This window comes from Pristis pectinata, chromosome 19 (assembly GCF_009764475.1).
Source record: "Pristis pectinata isolate sPriPec2 chromosome 19, sPriPec2.1.pri, whole genome shotgun sequence".
In the NCBI taxonomy this organism is placed as follows: Eukaryota; Metazoa; Chordata; class Chondrichthyes; order Rhinopristiformes; family Pristidae; genus Pristis; species Pristis pectinata.
Genome location: NC_067423.1, coordinates 5,695,810 through 5,716,019, shown reverse-complemented (window position 1 = coordinate 5,716,019; position 20,210 = coordinate 5,695,810). Strand labels below are relative to the sequence as shown.

The 20,210-nt window shown below is 44.4% G+C and overlaps 1 protein-coding gene across 1 annotated transcript in view; it reads left to right on the top strand.

The window, feature by feature from the left end:
- Positions 1-1,722: 1,722 nt before the first annotated feature.
- Positions 1,723-20,210, top strand: part of prkcq (protein kinase C, theta) — a 152,008-nt gene continuing 133,520 nt past the window's right edge. Inside the window, exon 1 of the mRNA XM_052034320.1 lies at positions 1,723-1,795. The gene's annotated coding sequence lies outside the window, so the exon portion shown is untranslated. The remainder of the gene's footprint in view (positions 1,796-20,210) is intronic.

Below are 20,210 nucleotides of genomic sequence, written 5' to 3'. Positions count from 1 at the left end.
CTTGGTAAGTCACATTAACTTCAGCGTGAAAAACGCGTGGAATATAAACACCGGAAACTCAGCACACACAACGGGGTGGTAAACTCAACTCATATTTTCCAACAAAGATATCGCAACCTTTCAACTACAGCTACAATGTTCCAGACATGCAGCCTCACTGTTTTCATGCAATACAATATTTAAAACAAAATAACTCTGAAATGTCAGGTGGCTCTCCACACTGAAACTGATTGAGCACTCCAAGGGAATTATCGAATGTACGTTGCTGCACGATATGTAGGGTTGTTTCAAATCAGCACTGGTCCAAAGGTGTTGATTGTGCCTTTATTTTATATTTTTTTAAAACAAAAAGCTTATTTGTAAATGTTGTAGCGCAGATGTGGGAATCAAATGGAAATGACTTCAGCAAATATGCAGATTCAGCATTTCATGTCGGCGACAGAAAGGTCATCGAGCTGAAAGCTTCACTCGTGTTTCTCCCTCCGCAGACGCTGCCTGACCCGCTGAGTGTTCCCAGCATCTCATGTGCCCGTTTATTTTCCATGTTTCACCATCCATTGTCACTGAAGGGTGAACCTGCTGCTCCCTGTTCAGTCTCAGCTCCTTACTCCAGGCGGGCTGCAGCTCCTGAAGCCCCCTGACCCTGCTCACAAGTTACACACACACACTCCAGGTGCGCCGGGGCGTGTGGAGGCGGGGTTCTGGCAAGCGGCTGCTCCCTCTTCTTCCCTCGCCCCCGTGCGTGGGCTCTCTCGCGAAGACAGATGCTCCGTTTGGAAAGCGTGTTTTACAAGTGCAAACCTACTCAGCGACTCTTTTTTTTAAACTGTGCCGCAGAGGTCGGCATATTTGCGGAAGAAATGGTGCCCGGCACTGCGCTAATTGGCACACAGGAAACGCCGATTGTAGTTTATAAAACCGTGACCCGAGTGCACTGGCTCCGGGAGAGAAGGTCCGATAGAGCACTGTAATATTTGACATTTTAGGTTCTCCCCCCCATAACATTGCTTGGTAACATTTGGGACAACAGCCTGCTTGTGCATGGTTTACGTAATATTGCATATCAACATTTTAGACTGTAATATTGTATGGTAACATTTAGATTATAATCTCCAAATATACCTTATTTATATACAATTCCATACTAATATTTAGGATTACCAACTCCAGAATATACCCTCCTCCTCTCATGTGTGTGTGTGTGTGTGTGTGTGTGTGTGTGTGTAATTATATATGCATAATTAGACAATTTAGACAGCAATCCTAAATATTACTCGGCATGAGAGAGGATATTTCCAATCCTAAATATATATATTGTATTGTGTATAATCCTATATTTCTAATATTTTTGGATTTGAGCTCCCTCTCTAAATATACCTCTACTTATATATTTGGGGCTGGAGGTCCTGTCTTACAGCATTTGGTGTTCTGGAAAGGTTAATTAAAGCTCAAAATGAAATCCACTATCAAGGAGGTTCCTGTGAAAGATTTGACACGGCAATGAAAGAGACCGAGGGAGAGAAAACACTCGCACATTTCAGTATCAATTTCAAGTCGGTTGTCTGGTGTGACATCCGTTGATTGGCAGCTCCCTGGCCCAGTCGCGTAAAGCCACTGTTCAAACCGGCGCCCCTGAGTCCTTCGGAGAACCTATCGGTGTGGGACAAGGCGGGTTTCTGGTGTTGGCTACAGTTGCATTTGGACACATGTTACACAGCTAACTCGAAACCAGGCGTACCGCAAGGAGGGAGCTTCTGCATATTCGCGCTGTTATTCCAACTCCCTTCCAACACCGGTGAGACCTTACACTCGATTTATTTTTCAGAAGTGTTTTCGCTTTTTTTTTCTGAATGTTATTTTACTGGAAACTGATAACATCCAGATGTTTGTTTCTTTAAAGAATCTGTAGACCAAGAATGTGAATTGTGTGGAGTGAAATTCTAAGTTTTTACAATGTGTTCAGTGTACAGGATAATACGTGTGCAAACATCTGAGTGTATACAAACGTGGCAGCGTGTTTTGATGGAAAAATCTGTTGGTGTTGAAGTTAGAACCAACATTGGGCATGATTCTAAAACAAGTGTCGAGGCCACAGGGGCTCGGACGTTGGACGTATGATCTCAATGCCCATCCTCTCAATGTCGAGTCTACATTTTATGTTCAAGCTGAAAGATGCAAAAATTGTTTCACCGTCAGCTGCCACTTTAGCTCAAGTTTTTCGTTGTCTTTTTAGTTTATTAATGACATCGATAAGTCCTGAAAGTTTTGCTTTCATGAGTGATCGATGTTACCAATAAAATTCATGTCAAGTCGAGGACACCTGTCCTTTACTGTGGGTGTGTCATGGCGGTGGACGTTTTACTTTGTAAACAGCCGTGTGCAGCCAATCCCTGTGGCCGGTCAAGTGATTTCAGATGCCCGGGCTCCTAACCGGACCAGTCCCGTGATAAAGTGTAGGGAAAACCTTGCAGCAAAACACCGCAGACGCTGGACATTCCCAAACAGAAGCGGGGAGTGCTGGAACAGTGCAATGATCCGCGCATCGTCTGTAGAAGTGCAGAGAGCCTGAAGTTTTCCAAGGTTGGCGAGAGAACTGACATATAGAGAGGGGACGGGTTGGAGGTAATGGGGATCTGAAAGCGTAATTTGACCCCATTCGTTGCATTTGCCGCTTCAGTTCAAGAACAATGTATCATTTCGTTTGCACATGCAAAGAGTGGGGTCAAATTACGCTTTCAGATCCCCACTACCTCCATCCCCTCCCCTCTCGTCCATAGATCCCTCAAGGTTGCCACGCAGGTCGATAGGGTTGTTAAGAAGGCGTAGGGAGTGTTGGCCTTCATTAGTCGGGGTACTGAGTTCAAGAACCGCGAGGTGATGTTGCAGCTCTGTAGAACTCTGGTCAGACCACACTTGGAGTATTGTGTTCAGTTCTGGTCGCCTCATTATAGGAAGGATGTGGAAGCTTTAGAGAGGGTGCAGAGGAGATTTACCAGGATGCTGCCTGGATTGGAGAGCATGTCTTATGAGGATATGTTGAGTGAGCTAGGGGTTTTCTCTTTGGAGAGATGGAGGATGAGAGGTGACTTGATAGAGGTGTGCAAGATGATAGGAGGCATAGATCAAGTGGACAGTCAGAGACTTTTTCCCAGGGCGACAATGACTAACAAAAGGGGACATAATTTTAAGGTGATTGGATGAAGGTATAAGGGGGACGTCAGAGGTAAGTTTTTTACACAGAGAGTGGTGGTTGCACAGAATGCACTGCCTGCAGAGGTTGTGGGGGCAGATACATTAGGGACATTTAAGAGACTCTTAGATAGACACATGAATGATAGAGAAATGGAGGGCTATGTGGGAGGGAAGGGTTAGCTAGATCTTAGAGCAGGATAAAATGTCGGCACAACATCGTGGGCCGAAGGATCTGTACTGTGCTGTAATGTTCTCTGTTCTATTTAGCTACGTTAAGGGTGGAGTGGTATATGGTACCTTATACCACAGCAATGTCACATCTAGGCAAATCCTGCAGACATTTGCAAGTGAGAAATGGTTGGTGATAATTGGAACACTCAATAGGGGGTTCAGATTTAGTTCTTATTGGAGCAACAAACAATCTGCTGAAGGAACACAGCAGGTCAAGCAGCATCTGTAGGGGGAAAGGAATTGTCAACGTTTCGGGTCAAAACCCTGCCTCTTATTGCCCTTGGTTGCAAAGGAGGTCGAGTGTTAAAGTGGGGAAGTCTTGATCCAATTGTACAGTGCATTATTGCCACCACATCCAGAGCACTACACTAAGTTTTGTCCTCCTTTTTAAATCACTGGAGGCAGTTCAGAGAAGGTTTACTGGATTGATTTCTGCAATGAAAGTGTTGTCTGATGAGGAAGGAAGGATTTGACCTACACTCGTTAGTGCTTAGAAGCATGAGAGGGGAAACAGGGAGGTTTGTCAAGTTAGATCTTACCTTCATTAAAGCAATCCAGAACTAGGGGACACATTCAGAATAAAGCAATGCCCAGTTAAGACAGGGATAAGAGGAATTTCTTCTCTCAAAGAGTGGTGGATCTTTGACCTTCTCTACCTCAGAGATCTGTGGAAACACAGTCATTTAGTATACTCAAGATCAACGTAGACAGATTTCTGGTCTGTTGAGGAGTGAAGGGTTGGGGGGAGGAAGCTGGAAAGGGGAGCTGAGGTCAAGCTCAGATCAGCCATGTTCATATTTAGAGGCCACAACCAGTATCTGGCCAAATCCTGCCTTGTATTTTCTGCAGCACTTAACTCGAAAGCCTCACGATCACACAATAAGCAGAACCAAGCCAGTTAACTCTCTGAGCTCTGAAAGCTTGTTAATTAAAGACTTCTGCTTGGGACTCCCTCTGAGAATCAAAATATTTTGCAGCTCCCATCGGGCAGGAGGTACAGAAGCCTGAAGTCCCAAACCACCAGGTTCAAGAACAGCTACTTTCCTTCAACCATTTGGTTCTTGAACCAACCGGCACAACCCTGATCACTACAGCTTAGCAACACTATGACCACTTTGATCACTTTGCACTTTAACATAGACATTTTTTTGTTCTAATTGTGTCCTTTCCTGTAAAAAAAATGTGCATAATTTATGTTTAATTTATGTTTTTTCTTATGAATGCTGCTTATCTGATGCTATGTGCCTGTGATGCTACTGCAAGTAAGTTTTTCATTGCACCTGTGCGTACACGGACTTGTGCATATGACAATAAACTCAGCTTTAACTTTATTGGCAGTGCTGGCAGGGAGCCAAAGCAGTGCTAATCCATCTCCAGTTTGTACAAAAAGATCGACCTCTCCTTTCCCAAGGACTGTGGCATTTCTGGAGGACGTAGTTCTAGTCTCCTCCACAGTTATCGATAACTAATTAGCCAGCAATATTGGTATTGGTTTATAATTACATGTACTGACATAGAACATAGAACAGTACAGCACAATACAGATCCTTTGGCCCACAATGTTGTGTCAACCTTTAAACCTCGCCTAAGACTATCTAACCCCTTCCTCCCACATGTCTCTCTATTTTAAATTCCTCCATATGTTTATCTAGTAATCTCTTGAATTTGACCAATGTACCTGCCTCCACCACTACCCCAGGCAGCGCATTCCATGCCCCAACCACTTTCTGGGTAAAAAACCTTCCTCTGATATCTCCCTTAAACTTCCCACTCATTACTTTAAAGCAATGCCCTCTTGGATTGAGCAACGGTGCCCTCAGAAAGAGGCTCTGGCTGTCCACTCTATCTATTCCTCTTAATATTTTGTACTGAGGTACAGTGAAGAGCTTCAGTGAATAGAGAATAATGCCTAAAGGGAGAGAAGGCCTTTCTTTTTTGTACAAATGTTCTTTTCTCACTCAAAACAAGGATGTCAAAATCATTCCATTTGATGCAGTTGTCTTTTTGTTTTGCCTGAGTCACCTACGGCTCTGTGGTTGGGATTCTTCACCCTTGACTCATAAATTTGCGAGAATATAAATCCAGGTTGACTCCCTGCGTGTTTTACTCGGGGGCTGCTGCAGTGATGGAACTGAGACGTGAAAGCAAAGTTCTGCCTGTTCCGTCTGCAGTGTTTCAGATGTGAGATGGCGAGAAGTTGCTCAAGCCTGTTACTCTTCCTCTGATGGTCATGTTACCCATTGTGGGAGTTTGCTGCACTCTCTACTTCATTGGCAGTGAGGCACTGGTGAGCTGGTGAAAGGTGCTGCACAAATGCAAGGTACTCCTTGGTTGGGCCCAAGGCAACTTAAAAAGGACTAAAATGCAAACTCAAAGATAGAGGAAACATTTGACGGTTGATGACATGAGTCCTAAATGTAAATGCCTTTTGTCCCCTGGTTAAGAATTCAGGTGTATCCTCATTGAATCAGTGACATAGATTAGATAAAAACTGTGTGTGAGCTTTATTGCATCCAATTTGGTCCCGCCAGGGTGCGACACTAATGTCTCATGTTGCTTCTATCCAAGGATACAATGGGGCAGCACAGTAATGCAGCTGAAGGAGCTGCTGCCTCAACAGCTCCAGCGACCTTCAATATGACCTTGGGCGTTGGCTGTGTGGAGTTTGCATGTTCTCCCTGTGACTGCGTGGGTCTCCCCTGGGTGCTGCGGGTTCCTCTCGCATCCCAAAGATGTGCGGGTTTGTAGTTTACTTTGCCACTAGTGCGTAGGTGAAGGGTAGAAACTGGGGGGAATTGATGAGAATATGGGGAGAATAAAATGAGTTAGGATAGGTTGAATAGATTCATAAAAATTTATAGAGTCACACAGCATAGAAACAGGCCCTTCAGTCCAACTCGTCCATGCTAACCAAGATGACTATCTGTGATAATCCCATTTGCTTGCATTTGGCCCATACCTCCCAAAACCTTTCCTATCCTTTGTAAATGTCAATGGGTGCTTAACGTTTGGCATGGACTTGTCGGGCCAAAGGTCCTGTTTCTGTGCTGTCTCTCTCTCTGAATCTCTCTCTGAATCTATGGCATTAATAACTGCAGCTGATATTACAAATGGCAAGCGTTTTGGGCACCAGAACATTACACTTTTAAATTTGGAAAAGCAAACAAAAATACTGCAGGTGTTAGAAAACTGAACTAAAAACAGAAAATGCTGGAAGTACTCAGCAAGTTAAGCAGTATCCATGGAGAGAGAAGCAGAGTTAATGTTTCAGGCCAATGACCTTTCATCAGACCTGATAAAGTAGTCTTCGTTAAACCTCTGGTTTGACAAACCTCGTTTTCTGATTAATGCTAAAACTCCTTGGGGGAAAAATGTGTGCTCTTGATGGAAACCCCCCCCCCCCCAGTGAGATTACAACTTTCCCTCACCCTTTTCCGCCAAAGTAATTATTGTCACATGTACCGAGATACAGTGAAAAACTTTGTTTTGCATTCCATCCATACAGGTCATTCCAAAACGTAAGTACGTTGAGGTAGTACAAGGGAAAACAGTAACAGAATGCAGAATATAGTGTTACAGTTACAGAGAAAGTGCAGTGCAGGCAGACAATAAGGTGCAAGGCCATGACGATGGAGATTGTGAGATCGAGAGTTCATCTTTATCATGAAGATATTCACTCAAGAGTCTTATAACAGCAAGATAGAAGCTGTCCTTGAGTCCAATAGTGCGTGTTTTCAAGTTTTGTATCTTCTGCCCGACGGGAAAAGGGAGAAGAGAATGACTGGGGTGGGAGGGGTCTTTGGTTATGCCTAAGAGTGCATGTTGCAATTGTATTTGAAAGTTCAGAATCCTAGTACCTCAAACCCAAAGTTCTGGTCAGGTTCTATTCCCTTGCCTACAGTAGGGCCACTCATGTATTACATATGGTTTCCAGTTCTGAAACAGGTTACTCAGCTCTTCGAGTGTCCAAGTGTTAAGTGTGATATTTCTCTGTAATTTTGCTGTGACCTACTGCACTTAATCCTATATGTGTCCCTACATCACTTAATATCTTTGATAAACAAACATCCATCAACCTCAGATTTTAAGTTAAGAATTGAATGCATCAAATGCCATTTGCAGAAGAGAGTTCAAAATATCTGTCACTCTCTGTGTTTCGGAGTGTTCCTCAACTTCACTTCTGAAACCATGGCTCTAATTTTCAGCCTCTTCCCCCAGTCCTGAGCTCCTCAATCAGTGAAAACGGGATGGATGGGAAGTTAGTTTCCTATGATGTCCTGAATTATCCTGGGACTGCCTCTGACAATAGCGCATTCGATTCATCGGTTCTGGCCCGTAGTTTACCACTTCCTGCAACAGTTGTGTTAACCTTCAGCTAAGGATTTCCAGAAGATCTTGTGCAGGTCAAAGTGTTATGCTGGTTTTAAGATGAGTTAAAATATTATTTAAAAACCCTGAGATGATCATGTGTGCTTGTAATCTACCTGAGTGTATTTAGAATTGTCTTCATAAACCAATACTTCTCCCCTTTACTTTAAGTTTTGCAAAACCCTCTGAAAAATACATCTCATTGCCTTCCCCCTCTGCATCTTCCAATGAAAGTACAAACACACACAGGCCATCCCTGGATAATGAACGGATTCTGATTTTACAGACGTCCCTAAGACAGTTTTGTCCATGAGTCGGAAAATACACAAACATCATTCAATGCGGTAACCATACCTTCACAATATTGTAATGAATGGCATCAAAAACACATAAGACTGATAAGAAAGAACAATTACTAAAAGTGGAGAGGAAGAGAGGAAACTAGTTCTGCTGTTTGTAGGAATGAACGTATGTATGTACATTGGACCTTTGGATTTAATAATATTGTGGGAGCTCGTTTGTATGTGGGAGTGTCCATAAGTCGGACATTCGTAACCCGGTGACGGGCTGTATATTAACATATGAATTGGGAGCAGAAGGCGGCCACAGCCCCTCACAGCAGTTCTGCCGTTCAATACAATTATGGCTGTTCGAATTGTAACCTCAACTCTGTATCCCCTTGCTTATCAAGAATCCATCCATTTCTACCTTAAAAATGTTCAAAGACTCTGCTTCTGCCATCCATTGAGGAAGAGAGTTCCAAAGAATCACAGCAATCTGAGAGAAAAATTTCACCTCATCTCTGTCTTACATGGGTGAACCCTTATTTTTTAAACAGCCCAACAATAGGAAACACCCTCTCCACATGCATCTAGTCAAGACACATCAAGATCTTTGGTTTCAACTAAGTCCCCTCTCACTCTTGTAAACTCCAGTGGATACAAGGCCAACCTGTCCAACTTTCGAATCCAAGTGCAGGGTCTCAACCCAAAACGTCGAATGTCCAATTATCTCCATAGATGCTGCCTGACCCATTGAGTTCCTCCAGCACTTTGTGTGTCGCTCCAGATTCTGCAGTCTCTTGCGTCTTCAACTTTCAAATTATTAGTCTGGTAAACCTTCTCTGAACTGCTTCCAATATATTCTTCCTTAAGTAAGCAGGCCAATTCTGCACACAGTGCTCCAGAAGTGGTCTCACCAATGCCTTAAATAACTGAAACGTGACCTCCCTATTTTTGTGCCAATTCCCCTAACAATAAACAGTAACATTCCGTTAGCTTTCCCAGTTACTTGGAGTTTGGAAAATGCACTTTGTACTAACTCAATGTAACTGCACTGTGTAATGAATTGACCTGTATGATCAGTTTGCAAGACAAGCTTTTCACTGTACCTCGGTACAAGTGACAATAATAAACCAATACCAAAACCCTGATCGTTTTCATAACATGTTTTTTTAAATTTTTCCTGCTAAAGACTGTCACATTTTCCCACATGATACTCCATTCTACAGATCTCTGCCCACACACATAAGAAGGCTACAAGGGCATATAAAAACAGACAATACTGAAAATACTCAGCAGGTCAGCCAGCATCTGTGGAGGATTAATATTTCAGATCAGAGACCTCTCAGTAGAACTGGGAAAGTGAGAAAACAAGTTAAAGTTGGGAAGGGATGGACAGGACAGATTAATAGAGCAATACAGCAGGGATACAGGCCCTTCGGCCCAACGAATCCATTGCAGACCACGGTGTTCTCCAAGCCGGTCCCAATTTCCTGTGTTTGGCCCATATCCCTCCAAGCCCCTCCCCTCCAAGTGCTTCTGAAATGATACTATTGTACCTGCCTCACCCACTTCCTCTGGCAGCTCGTTCCATATACTCACCCCCCTCTGCGTGAAGAAGTTGCCCCTCAGGTCCCTTTTAAATCTTTCCCCTCTCACCCTAAACCTCTGCCCCCTAGTTTTGGACTCCCCTACCCTGGGGAAAAGACCGTTACCGTCCACTTTATCTATGCCTCTCATAATTTTAAATACTTCAATAAGATTGCCCCTCATTCTCCTAATATTTCTGATTGGGTGCCGAGGTTGCTGAAGTGTTTCTGCTGTTTATGGAGCTGCCTGGTTAATAGATTAAAGAGGAGGGCTAGAGAGAAAAAAACAAAGGCACATGTACCTTCTGATTTTTAGCATCTGCATTTAAAAAAAAATAAATTACAAAGACATATTGATAGGTTACGTCCTCTTTACACTGTCCTGCCTATCTGTGTGTGTCATCAAACAGATTAGTAACCTACCTTTTCTGCCTTCATTCCAAGAAGTTTCTATAAATTGTAAAATATTGAAGCCCCAGAACCATCCCTGTGTCACATCACTCACCTTGGCAATCAGAAATAGACCCATTTGTTCCAATGCTCTGCTTCTGGTCGCCTCATTATAGGAAGGCTGTGGAAGCATTGGAAAGGGTGCAGAGGAGATTTACCAGGATGCTGCCTGGTTTAGAGAGTATGCATTATGAGGAGAGACTAAGGGAGCTGGGGCTTTACTCATTGGAGAGAAGGAGGATGAGGGGAGACATGATAGAGGTGTACAAAATATTAAGAGGAATAGATAGAGTGGACAGCCAGTGCCTCTTTCCCAGGGCACTGATGCTCAATACAAGAGGGCATGGCTTCAAAGTAATGGGTGGGAAGTTCAAGGGAGATATCAGAGGAGGGTTTTTTAGCCAGAGAGTGGTTGGGGCATGGAATGCACTGCCTGGGTTGGTGGTGGAGGCAGGTACATTGGTCAAATTCAAGAGATTACTAGATAAGCATATGGAGGAATTTAAAATAGAGGGATATGTGGGAGGAAGGGGTTAGGCGAGGTTTAAAGGTCGGCACAACATTGTGGGTCGAAGGGCCTGTATTGTGCTGTACTGTTCTATGTTCTATGTCCATATCCCCGTTGGCCAGCCAATCTTCTCCCAAAATCTTATTTCCTACGCCATGGACCTTCATTTTTTTGCAATGATGCTGCATTTCATCAAATGCCATTTGGAACTGTAGTTACAGCCCATCCGCCGGTTTCCTTTTAACCACGGCACTCGATACTTCCTTTAAAAGGCTCCAATTCTCTGATCAAATACGATTGCCCCCTTCACAAAACTGCTCCCAATTGACATCCTCATCTTCCAGCTGAGAAAAGTTTTCCAGGCTGGGGAATCTAAAACCAGGGACACGTTAACAGGCTATCTTGCACATCACAGTGGTGTAGCTAGGCGGGCCGTTGCCTCAGGTGCTGTCTGTGTGGAGTTTGCACGTTCTCCCTGTGACCGCATGGGTTTCCTCCCAGTGCTCCGGTTTCCCTCCCACATCCCAAAGACATGTGGGTTGGGAGGTCAATTGGCCAATTAATTTGCCACCAGTGTCTAGGTGAGTGGTGGGATCGTAGGGGGTGTGGGGAGTGGATGAGAATGTAGAGATAATTAAAAAATGGAATTAGTCAATTAGTGTAAATGAGTGATTGATGGCTAGTGTGGGCTTGTCGGGTCAAAGGACCTTTATCCATGCTTTCTCTCTCTCTCTCTCTGACTCTCTCAGCCTGATCTCAGCAAGGACCTCCCAGAGATTGCTGCAGAGCAGGATCCAAGCTCTGTGGAAGGAAGAAAGGGTGGCTTTACGTGTATCTATTCATTTCCCTAGTGAAGTGGGGCAGGTCTGCCAGCAGCTTTGGTCCATGTCAAGAACCCAGAGAGGGGAGATGCGGGAAAGTCTCAGCATTCACACTGGCGAGGGGAGGGGGTGAGGGGGGAGATCAGAAGACCTGCCCGAATGATCTTCCACTTCACTGGGGAAATGAATAGAAACCCATTAAGCTCTGGTGTGCCTCCCAACAAGTACAACTGGATCACATGATCTCCTTCCCTCACCCACCCCCCACCCTGCCACTCCCAGGCCGGGTAATCTGCCCCAGAGCCTGCTACAGATTAAACCCGGCAATGTCATGGAGTCGTACAGCAGGAAAACAGGCCATTCGGCCCACCATGTCCACACTGACCCACCTGTATTAGTCCCATCTCCCAGCACCTAGCCTGTAGCCTTCTTTGCCTGGGCGACTCACGTGCTCGTCTCGACACTTCTTAAATGCTGTCAGTGACTGCTTCCGCCACTCTCTCAGGCAGTGTGTGCCCATTACTCACCACTCTCTGGGTAAAAAAAGTACCCCTCAGATCCTCTCTAAATCTCTTTACCCCTTACCCTAAATCTGTGTCCTCTAGTTTTATCTTCCTCTGATACAGGGAAAAGTTTCTTGCACTCTGCCCTATCTATATCTTCCTGTATCTTCCATCGGGTATCTTCCTGAGGGCACGTACCACCAGACTTAAGGACAGCTTCTACCCCACTGTGATAAGACGATTGAATGGTTCCCTTCTACGATGAGATGGACTCTGACCTCATGATCTACCTTGTTGTGACCTTGCACCGTATTGCACTGCAGTTTCTCTGTAGCTGTGACACTTTACTCTGTACTGTTATTGTTTTTACCTGCACTACCCCAATGCACTCTGTACTAACTCAATGCACTCTGTACTAACTCAATGTAACTGCACTGTGTAATGAATTGACCTGTACAATCGGTATGCAAGACAAGTTTTTCACTGTACCTCGGTACAAGTGACAATAATAAATCAATACCAATACCTATGCCCTCATACCTCAGGCATGTCCGCTCTTAACCTCCTCCACACCAAGTAGAACAGACCCAGTTTCTCCAGTCTCTCCTCATAACCGAAATGCTCCATCCAGGCAACATCCCGGGTGAATCACCTCTGCACCAATGCTATCACATCCTTCTTATAGTTTGGTGACCAGGACTGCATGCAGTACTCCAGTTGAGGTCTGACCTGTGCTTTATAAAGTTGGCCATAATCTCCCTTCTCCAGTCTTCGGTGCCCTGTCTAATTAAGGCGGTATCCTAAATGCCTTCTTAACCATGTTATCCACCCCTCAATGAATAGCAGGCATTGTTCCCAGTAGAATGGGAAATAGATTTTTCTAAAGTTTATTTTTTTCGTTGAACTTTAGTGCATGGATGTGTCTTTTTAATGTTTTAAATATATTTATAAATTTTTAAGATTTTCTTTTATATTTTTGAGGTCTTATTCACTGTAAAATTCAATGATATTCACAAACGTCTAGTGACGCCAAGATCACTGGCAGTTTTGAGATATGTGAGCCTTGGGCAGAGTCGCACCTGCTGTTGTAGTCATTGCGTGAGAGCAGCTGGCACTGAGGCAGCCCCTACTGATCCTTGCGAAACACTGAGAGAAGGACTCCACACTGAAGCAGGGGAAGGCGACTGTTCTCAGGCCAATAGACCATCTGCCTCATTGACCTGGAATTCAGCAACAAAGCAACAACATTCATCTCGAAGCATTCTCAAGAGCCAGAAAAACAAGGAAGCAAAAAGCCCAATTTTTAATTAACGTCTTAAACATTTCACAGAATTAAGTATTAGAGTACATACATATGAAATACCATAAATACACTTCTTTGAAAATATTATTTTTTATTTCAAAGTATTTTGAAACATCTCCACAAACATAAAATTATTTCTTTGGCAGCAGATAGTTTGCTGTGCAGTAATTATTATGACAAAACCTTGCAGCTAAAGATAACATTTGAAGGGTGAGACTGGTCTGTAAATAGCTTTAATTTACGTATGTTCAAGCGATTTCCCTTGATTGCAGTGGAGAAGTTTGCAAAGAACACAACCAAAACCACTCAGAGTCTCTTCAGGATTTCTGCAACCGTAGTTCAGTGTGGAAATCCCAACATCGCTGTCAGTTTCACACAGAAACAGCGGCAAACCCCAGTAGTTCCACCATCACCACCACCATAAAAACTGGGCCAATCAGAGTCAGCAAACTTTCCATCAAAACAATTTCTGAAGAATCAGTAAATGCAAAGCACGGCAGAAAAAAGTTAGTCATTGCACCTATTGGAACCCAGGTAGTGTTTCTTCAATTAGTGTTTCTCATAAAAACCTGAATTGGAAAGGGTAGATATCTCATTAAGTGTGAGGAATTATGCTGTCGTAGCCATCTGTAATAATACAATTCACTTGATTATCACCCTTGATAATATTTTGCTGTCAGAACCACATCTTCCCCCACCCTCTACCTCCTCCTCCCAATAGAATTGGTCGTGCTTATTTTTAAAGTGTTTATTGCACCATGGTGAAATGTAACTGTCACTTCCACCTTCCCTTTGCTGACGAGTCTATTCTTTAATGCTGAGTTCAGGGGTTAGTGACACTATAGTAGGCGGTATAGTGGACACTGAAGAAGGCTATCAGAAATTACAGGGGATCTTGATCAGCTGTATAAGTGGGCCGAGGAATGGCAAATGGAGTTTAATTCGGATAGGTACAAAGTGTTGCATTTTGGAATCTCAAATCCAGGTAGGACTTTCACAGTGACTGGCAGGGCCCTGGGGAGTGTTGCAGAACAGAGAGAGCTTGGAGTACAGGTACATGGTTCCCTGAAAGTGAAGTCACAGGTGGACAGGGTGGTGAAGAAGGCTTTTGGCACACTGGCCTTCATCGATCAGGGTATTGAGTATAAAAGCTGGGAGGTCATGGTGCAGTTTTACAGGAGGCCGCACTTGGAGTATTGTGTTCAATTTTGGCTGCCCTACTATAGGAAAGATGTTACTAACCTGGAAAGAGTGCAGAAAAGATTTACAAGGATGTTGCCAGGATTTGAGGGACTGAGTTATAGGGAGAAGTTAGACAGGCTACGTTTTTATTCCCTGGAGCATAGGAGACTGAGAGGTGATCTTATAGAGGTGTATAAAGTCATGAGGGGCATAGATAGGGTGAATGCACACATTCTTTTTCCTAGAGTTGGGGAATCAAGAACCAGAGGGCATAGGTTTAAGGTGAGAGGGGAAAGATTTAATAGGAACTTGAGTGAAAACTTTTTTAGAGAGACCAGCAGTGCATTTTGTTGTCCAAGCTATCTCACCAGGGGTTTGTTGCTGGACAGATGTTGCACTTCAACAGCAGCCCCGATGTTTATAATCTGTACAGTTGTTGCATCTCCAGAACTCTGGCTAACTGGGCAAGGAGACCCAGGCCTGAGTTTGACAGGATGGTGAGCCTACTGTGAGCGGGGAAAATTAGTGGGGAAATGGGATTGCTCTGTGAGCCAGCACAGACTTGATGGACCAAACAGCCTCCTCCTCTGTTTAAAGGGCTCTGGAAATATGGAAAAGCAAGAAATTCGACCAGATTCCTTAACAGAAAGATCTTTAATGGAAAGCCAAGTAGAAACTGCAGCACCAGACAAGAATACTGGAAAACAGGAACAATTGGCACACTCTGTATTGGTCAGAGTAGCACTCACTGCAGCTCAGAGCAATAGTGACAACCTTCTATAGATTTACAGATCTCCATTGGGGTCATACTTAACAGTACAACGTGCAACTTGATGTCACTCAATTAGGAATGGAAAAACCTATCCAGACTTTCTGTTTCCAATTCCATTTTATCCTCTCGTGGACCAAGGGCATCACTGACAAGCTGTTTCTATTGGCTCTGAGCAGGTGGTGATGAGCTGCTGAAATGGCTGTGTTTACTCTTCAAAGAGACTCTTCCAATGTTGTCCATTCTGCAATGAAAGCAGAAAATGCTGGAAACACTCAGCAAGTCAGGCGGCATCCATGGAGAGAGAAACAGCTAATATTTCTGGTGGAGGTGCTCCTGCGGTGCTCATGGGCGGGGAGTTCCAGGATGTAGACCCAGTGACAATGAAAGACCTGAGGTGTATCCCCAAGTCAGGATAGGGTGTGACTTCGTGGGGAAGCAGTAGGAGGTGGTGTTTCCTTGCATCTGCTGCAAAGAGGTGATGTCTCAGGAAGGAAACATCCATCATCAGGGACGCTCACCATCCAGGCCAGGTCCTCTTCTCGATGCTGCCATCAGGCAGGAGGTGCAGCAGCCTGAAGACCCACACCTCAAGGTTCACCCACAGCTTCTTCCCCACTGCCGTCAGGGTCTTGAACCCACCTGAAAAACCCCAACACTACCTCGGACTATATTTCTCTCTCTCTCTCCCTCTCACTCTCTCTCCCCTCTCTCTCTTTCTCTCTCACCCCATTCCCTCCCCCTTTCCCTCCCCCCAGTGTCATTATGTTTATTTTGTTGTTTATTTTACACATGTGTAAGTTATGTACAATTTATGTTAATTTAAGTTTATATTAACTTATATTTGTCCTCATCTTGTAATGCACTGTGCTGCTGCTGCAAAAAGCTAATTCTCATGGCATTTATACCCTGGGTATGGATGCCTATGACAACAATAAACTTGAACTTGGCCTTGTCCTCCTCGGTCATGGGTTTGGGAGATCTTGTTGAAGAAAAGTTGAATGAATAACCCCAGTGGTGTGCCAGTGATAGAGTGTATATGTTTAGGGTATCATTCATTGGTGGCTTTGTCCTGTTGCCTGAGAGCTATTGACGCTCCAGTCAGACAGGCAAGTGGAGGGTATTCCATCACACTCCCAACAGGAGGCTAAAAGGCAAAAGCGAGTCTCTTGCCAACTCACCCCAGAACACCTTGCCTCCAACTCGCCCTGATCCAGTAAGACGGGCAGTTCATTCATGTCCAACGAGGATACTGTTGATCTGGGCTACCCCATCAATACAGTCACATTACTGGCCAACACGCTCGGTGTCTAGGGTCACACTTGGACACTCGATTGGCAGAGCAGCCATGGGGCAATTTGCCAACAGAGTGTGGGGCGATGAGATTGGAAGAGGATTTCCTTTCAAAGTTATTTCAGGGATTCAGTAATGGACCCTTCCAATTGGCCTGGATAGCCAGCTCTCTATTTGCCAATGATAACCATTGGTTGAATTATTGGCACAGGTCTCTAATCAAAGATCGAATGGACGAGGAAACAATCTGATCATAATGTCTACTTAATTTCCACATTAAGTCATCCGGTGTCACCCCATCAGTGATGTTCCCCTTGTTCTTCCCATCCCCCTCCCCCTCCTTGCTACCTAAAACTAACCCGTCTTCTCTTATTCCCAGTTCTGATGAAGGGTCCCAGACCTGAAACGTTAACTGCTTCTCTCTCCGCAGACGCTGCCTGACCTGCTGAGTGCTTCCACCATCTTCTGTTTCTGTTGCAGAACGGACAGCGTTGGAAGGGCGCACATGTGCACCTTCTTTGAAAAGTAAACACAGCCATTTCAGACGTCATGCAGGATGTGAACTAACCACACACAGGAATGTATACAGGAAGCTTCAGTACATTACATGTAGGTTGTGAACTGTGTCATTACAGTGGCCACGAGCTGTACCAGTAACAGGTGCCAATGTACTCAGTTCTGCAAACTGCTCACTCTTGCAGTGTTCAATTTTGCCAATTGTTTTCCTTCTTTCAGCTATTAATTCCTCAGTTTAATCTTCTTTGCACACCGCTTATAAATGAAAGACAAATAAGCAATAGAAAGATTGCATTTCTCTGCTAACGTTCATGGCCTCAGGGTGACCCAAACACATTACAGTCAAGGAAGTCTTTTATGAAATGAAGTCACTGTTGTAATGTGGAAAACACGGCAGCCAATAAATGCACAGCAAGATCCCACCTCACCATTGACCTCATCTTATATAGTCTATGTTCTGTGTGTTGTCTGTACCTACATGCCTGTGAAGCAAGTTTTTCATTGTCACTGTACCTCACTGTACTTGTGCACATGACAGTAAAGTAAATTTGACTTGACTTCATGAGTTGATAAGTCCCAGGGTAGCGGAGAGATCTCTCAAAGTTACAAAATTCTAATGGGATTTGACGGGCTGAATGCAAGGAGGAGGTTTCCTTCAGCTGAGGAATCTAGAACCTGAGGGTCACAGTTTCAGAATAAGGGAAAGGTTGTATGGGACTGACATGAAGAGAAATCTCTCCACTCAGAAAGTGGTGAATCTTTCGAATTCTCTATACCCGAGTCATTGAGCTCCTTCAAAACAGATTGATAGATATCTGGGTATTAAGGGAATCAAGAGATCAAAGTGAAAGCCGAGCTTATTGTCACATGCACAGGTGCAGTGAAAAACTTACTTGCAGCAGCATCACAGGCACATAGTGTCGGAGACAAAACATTCACAAGGAAAACATGAATTATACACAATTTTTGCAAGAAAGAACACAATTAGTCCATTGTCGAGCAAAGTGATCATCGTGTTTATATACTGAGGCAGTGATTAGGGTTGTGCCGGTTGGTTCAAGAACCAAATGGTTGAAGGGAAGTAGCTGTTCTTGAACCTGGTGGTGTGGGACTTCAGGCTTCTGTACCTCCTGCCCGATGGCAGCTGCGAGAAGATGGCACGGCCCGATGGTGGGGATCTTTGATGATGGATGTTGCCTTGTTGAGGCAGCGCCTCCTGTAGATACTCCCGACGGTGGCGAGGGCTGAGTCCTCTGCAACATATGGGGATAGTCAGGAAAATGGAACCGAGGTAGAAGACCGACCATTATCTTGATGAATGATGAAGCAGGCTCAAGTGTTCTTGCATTGTTACTCATTATTTTGATGCTTATTCATGCCAATGTTATAATTATTTTGGTTTATGATCTGTCTTCGGTACCAACAGGACATGCGGAAGAGATTCTGTCAATCCCTCCCACAATTATCCTTAATCCCACGCCTCTGTCATTTATACATTGCAGTCTCCAGCATTAGTTGGGACCGTGTTTTAATGCAAATTTTTGAACAGCTTTTGTGGTGCTTTTAGTTCAAGAGCCAGATCGTTCTTTGTCGTGTTGGTGGTATAATTGGAATATTAGTGGTACCAGCATTAATGCAATCATGTCTCTCCTGTAAACAGTGCGTGGGATAGAATACCGAATCAGTTTCCATTATCACCGGCTGCTCAGGAATCTGGTGAAGCAGAACCCACACAACTTTCAATCCAAGAAATTAATGCGCAAAAATTTGGATCTGTTTCAAAAGGAGGTGGGCATTCCCCATTGTCGGATGAAAGGATTGTTGACAAAAATGAGAACATATTCTTTCTGGAATATATAGATGTGATTTACATCCTTATAACCTATGTGCAGATCTTTTTATGGGATCTGGGCATTGGTAGCAAGTCCAGAGGTCGATCCCATTCCTAACTTCGAGAAGGAGCTGCCTTCTCGAACAGCTGCAGTCCTTCTGGTGAAGAGGCTCCTGCAAAACTGTTGGGGAGGGAGTTCTAAGATTTAGACCCGGGGCAATGAAGAGCTGGCGATCTTTTTCCAAGTCAGGATGGTGCTTGACTTGAGGGGGTGGCGGGGTTCCCCCGTTCCTGTTACCCTTGTTCTCAGTCGTAGAGGTTCAAGTTCAAGTTACTTTATTGCCATTCCCCCATATGCTATAAAGACACATGGAGGAGCGAAATATCGTTTCCCCCAGACTCACACAACAGAGGACATACAATAAACGCAGACAAAAAAAGTTGTGTAAGTACAAATAGTGCAAAAAACAGGATATACAGAATACAAAATTAGTGCAGGGTTAGTGCAAAACCGAGTTGGACGAAGAAAATACAGAACTCAGTGTGTTGCACTAAATGTATAAACATGGTCAGCAGCAGCCAAAGTTCTTATACGCCGTTGTGCAAACCAGGGCTTTTGACGCGGCATTTGTCTTAAACTGCCTCCAGGGTATTCAGGAGCCTGACAGCCTGGGGGAAGAAACTGTTGTACAGTCTAGTAGTTTCAGCCCGGATGCTCCGGTACCGCTTGCCAGACGGCAGTGGGACAAATAGGTTGTGGGAAGTGCTGATGGGGTAACTGCGGTGCATTTGATAGATGGTACATGCTGCGGCCTCCGTTCACTGGTAGTGGATGGAAGGAATGTGCAGGGAGGTGGATGAGGTGCCTGTCAAGCAAACTGCTCTGCAGATCTGGCATGGACCAACACAGCATAGAAACAGGCCCTTCGGCCCAACTCGTCCATGCCGACCAAGATACCCATCTAAGCTAGTCCCATTTGCCCACATTTGGCCCTTATCCCTCTAAACTTTTCCTATCCATGTACCCAATCCAAGTGGCTTTTAAATGTCATTAATGTACCTGCCTCAACCACTTCCTCTGGCAGCTCGTTCCATGTAGGCACCACCCTCTGTGTGAAGAATTGCCCCTCAGGTCCCTTTTAAATGTTGCCCCTTTCGAACCTATGCCCTCTAGTTTTAGATTCCCTTTCCGTGGGGAAAAAGACGATGCGCGTTCGCCCTATCAATGCCCCTCATGATTTTATACACCTCTATAAGGTCACCCTTCAGTCTCCTATGATTCAAGGAATAAAGTCCTAACCTACCCAACGTCTCCCTGTAACTCAGGCCCTTGAGTCCTGGCAACATTCTCATCAATTTTCTTTACACTCTTC